At 45.3% G+C, this 4,445-nt stretch overlaps 1 protein-coding gene across 1 annotated transcript in view; it reads left to right on the plus strand.

Annotated features, from left to right (window-relative positions):
• Positions 1 to 4,445, plus strand: part of Shank2 (SH3 and multiple ankyrin repeat domains 2) — a 445,228-nt gene that overhangs the window by 23,501 nt on the left and 417,282 nt on the right. Inside the window, exon 2 of the mRNA XM_005351593.3 lies at positions 3,977 to 4,062. The gene's annotated coding sequence lies outside the window, so the exon portion shown is untranslated. The remainder of the gene's footprint in view (positions 1 to 3,976; positions 4,063 to 4,445) is intronic.

Here is a 4,445-nt window from a genome sequence, read left to right on the forward strand (position 1 = left end):
TTGCATCTTCCCTGGGTGGTTTGTCTGTGGTCTGTGGTGATGTTTCCTGTATGGTCCCTGGGGTGTGTTGCTTGTGTGGTCTGTGATAATGCCTCCTGCATTGTCCCTGGGTGGTTTGTCTGTGGTCTGTGGTGATGCTTCCTGTATCATCCCTGGGGTGTGTTATCTGTGTGGTCTGTGCTGATGCCTCAGCATTTTTCTGTGTATAGGGTATAACTTTAGAACTAATGTGTACACAGTTCAAATCAGGGTGATTAACACTTCCACCTTTTCATGTTTTTGTTTCCATTATATTTGGAACTTTCAACACCTTCTCTAGTTATTTTGAAACATGTAATTAACTATAGGATGTAATTGTTCTATTTGCTCTATACCTCTAGGATTGCTTCTTTCTTGTGCTGTGTTATCCATCTTCTCATTAGTCCCCCCTTCCTCTCCATGTCTTTGACTCTTGAGATCCCCATTCTACTCTGAGATCCTATGTAATCAACTTTTTAACTTCCATAAATGGGATTATGTGGAATTTATCTTACTGTACCTGGCTTATCTTCCTGATATGATGGCTTCCAGTCCACCAGAGTTGCCTATATGTTTGCAAAATTTACTGTCTACTTTCATGTTTTGTGATGTAGGAATGTAGAATTTGAGATTCCTGTGCATTTGTAATATATGCCTTGGGAACTGTGGATTCCTATGAGCAAATGGAAAGAATGTGTCGTGCTGTTCTGGGTGGGACAAAGTGTGGAATTGGCCCTTTCCTATTAGCCTGTCAGTGTTTTCATGCTCTTTGCTGCTCTTGTTTTTGCATATATATCAGAATTGCTGCTTCTTTGTCAATTACCACTTTAATCATTGTATAATGTTCATTTCTGTGTTTTTTCATCAAGTATGCTCTATCTACTATTGTCATAGTCATCTTGATTGTCTTGGATTTATGTTGCAAAATGTGTCTTCCATCATTCTATTTTCTGCCTGCCTATGACATTATATTGGAAGTGAATTTTTGTAAACATTATATAATTATGTCTTTTAACAAGCTGCCCTGTCTTTTACTTAGAATAATTTTGACCATTTACATTTAAATGGAACTACTGCATGTAAGGGTTTGTGTTAGTTCTTTTAGGTTTTCTGTTTTCTTTTCCTTTTTTTTCCCTATGGATTATGTGATACAGCGTCTCATTTTGGCTTATCTGCGTGAAGAAGTGTCTTCCAGTTTATCTTTTCCCTAACCAAGTGTTTGCTCTAGACACTGTACACACAGCTTCATCACCACTTGCTGTGAGGCTAGTATGAGTAATACACTTCATGTCCTTTTGTGACCCTCTGCCCTCCTACTTATAATTGCGAAATATTTCCTCTATATACATTTAGAGTCATATCAGATATGCTACAGTTTTTTATGTAACTGTCAATTTCAGATTTAGGAAATTTGGGAAGGGGAAGATTGCATATTTTTTGTGTATTTTGCTCATTGTATGCATTTTCCCTTCCTGCTTCTTTAATCATTTCTTTGTTTGAAGAGGTTACTTTAGCCATCTTTAAAAGATATTGCATTTATTACTGTTGTATACATATGCATGTATGTGTATAATGTGTGTGTGAGTGTGGTACATGTGTCATAGAGCACACGTGGGGGTCAGAGGACAAATTCGTGGAGTTGGTTGCACCCTGATGTGCTGTTCCTTCCTGCTGCTATGATGAAACACTTTGCCCAAAGACAACTTGGAGAGGAAAGTGCGTATGGCTGGTACTTTCAGGTCTCTCTCAGTCTTTAGTTGAGGGGAGTCAGGCAGGAACTTGAAGCAGAGACCATGGAAGAACACAACTTTCTGGCTCATTCACAGGCTCATGCTGAGTGGGCTGGGCCCTGCTCCATCAGTTAACAATCAAGACAGTCTCCCACAGGCATGTGCCCAGGTTAGACTCCTTCAGCTGAGACTGCCGTCTCGGGTGACTCTAGGCTATGTCAAGCTGACAGTCAAAGCTGTTAGGCCAGGTGGGTTCTGGAGATTAACTCGGGTCCTCGGGCCTGTACCCAGCTGAACCATCTTGGGGCCCCACTTGGGCCACCTTGACAACACAGCTGCTGGTGGCAGATCCGTACGAGTGCTCGTTTTGCTCTTCTCCCACACAGAGCATTTGGCAGCCCCCTCTGTTTTCCCTTGCTAAGTCCTGTGCTGTCTTCTGACTTCGTGGTTTCATTTATTTGTCTGTTTACTTTTTATTTATTTATTTTGGTTTTTCAAGGCAGGGTTTTTCTCTGTAGCCCTACCTGTCCTGGAACTAGCTCTGTAGGCCAGGCTGGCCTTGAACTCACAGAGATCCACCTACCTCTGCCTCCCAAGTGTTGGGATTCAAGATGAGCGCCACCACCACCAAGCTTGACTCCGTGGTTCTTGATGAGAAGTTTGGTCCTCTTTTCATGGTCCATGCCTTATATTTAAGGCATTGTTTTCCTCAATTTGTTTTCTAGACTTTTCTATTGGCACTAGTTTTCACACATTTAATAATTTTGTAACTTGTTATAAAATTTCATGGGTTTATTATCTCCCTTTTCTTTCTCTTCTTCTGCCTTCCTCTTTCCTTTCCGCTTTTAAGACAGGATTCAATGTAGCTAGCTGAGAACACACTATATATATATAGTAAAGGCCGGCCTCTCTGGTGCTGGGGTTTTAGATATGCATCACCACCCTCCGCTAGCTCTTGTTTTCTAATGCTGCCTCCATAGAGAAGGTGGGCATGAGCCCTGCTTACTTCCTCCAGGTAGAGCTAGAGTCCACGGCCCCTACAGACCCCCACCTGGAAAAGCTTCTGTCTTTATGGAAGATGTGGGAGTTCTGATAGCATTGGTGGGGTCGCCTTGTTGTCCCTGGACAGTGGTGGTAGCTCTGCTGCTCCTTATCTTCTGATGCTAGACCATAGTGCAGGGAAGAGCCGCACTGTAGCAGCCTGGTGACTGGAGGTCCAGGTTGCCTGAGATAGCCTGTCCGACTCTGGAGGGGAGGAGAGGATCCTTAATGCCAGTGGTGATGTCCCGCTCCCCACCTCCCTGCTTGGCAGAGTTAGAGGCCCTGGTACACCCACACAGAGTAGAAGCCCAAGCTCTTACTTGAACTTGCTGCTGGGGCAGATAGGGTTCTTGATTCTAGGTGTCTGGCCAGAGTTGCTAAAATGTCCTTTGACTGAAGACAGAGGACTTTGATTATGGGATTTCTCCTGTCCCACTGGGGTTTCTGGCAGGTTTGACATGATCGCGTGACTTTTCCTGGACAACATTAGCAATGTGTGTTCTCTCTGGATAGAGTACCAGTGACCAAAACACAGACCAAAGAAATCACTGCACCAGTGTCTAACTCAGTGGACCAGTGAGGCCACTAACAGGAGCGTCTGTGAGGAAGGAGTTCTTACAGGAAGATGCACGAGAGTTACTCACAGGAGCCGTGGGTGGGAGTGACATCTGCAGGAGCATAGATGACTTAAAGGCAGCTGCCATCACTGTCACCGGAAAGCGCCCCCCCCCCCACAACATAGCTGACTCAGGAAAGCTGCACCCGGGGGGCTTCCTGCACAGCTTGCAGGCAGCTCCACTGATGAGTCCTCTCCCCAGTGCTGCCACTTTTCATACAGCCTTGGCTGGGCTCTCGCTGGGCTTCTAACTTCCTCAGCTTTAATTTCCTTAGTCCTGGGCACCGTGGGTCCCTCTTCCCTCCCTGAGGTAGTACCTACCCAACAATCGGGAATGAGATGATGAGGTGAAAGAACCTAGGACACTCACATGGTCCACCTCTCTTTTTGCTTTGCATCTGGCATCTGGGACCAGCTGTCCTGGGGAAGAGAACCAGCTCAGTTTTCCATTTGTCTAAAGGAAAAAAAAATAACTTGTTTTTTAAGCTCAGAAAAACTAAGATCTGTGGAAAGCTGGAAGCTGTGTCCCTCGCTGTCCCAACTGACAGTGCCTTGGCTTCTGTCTTCACAGGTTTAGAAACTTCTCCGCCACCCAGAGTGCAGACTGTGGCTGCTGTAAGGAGCCTTCCTGTGGGACCTGACGTGCTGACGGCTCTGGTGAGTGAGAGCTTGGTCTCCTTGTCCCGCCACAGGGACAGTGCTGATGTTGCCCAAAATAAAACTATAAACCGACCCCAAACATTGTTAGATTGTTTCTGAGATTTGTGTGTGTGTGTATGTGTGTGTGTGTACAGGTGCACATCTGTATGTGCACATGTGTTCAGTGTTGAAGGTTTTCTTCTATAGTTTTCCAGTGTATGTTTTGAGATGGGGCTTGTTGCTAAGCCTGGAATACAGGTTGTCTTTCTCCACCCTCATGCTCACTGGCGTTACAGATGTGTGCTGCCCTACTCACTGGCGTTACAGATGTGTGCTGCCGTGCTCACTGGCGTTACAGATGTGTGCTGCCATGCTCACTGGTGTTACAGATGTGTGCTGCC

This window comes from Microtus ochrogaster, chromosome 8 (genome assembly GCF_000317375.1).
Source record: "Microtus ochrogaster isolate Prairie Vole_2 chromosome 8, MicOch1.0, whole genome shotgun sequence".
Taxonomy (NCBI): domain Eukaryota; kingdom Metazoa; phylum Chordata; class Mammalia; order Rodentia; family Cricetidae; genus Microtus; species Microtus ochrogaster.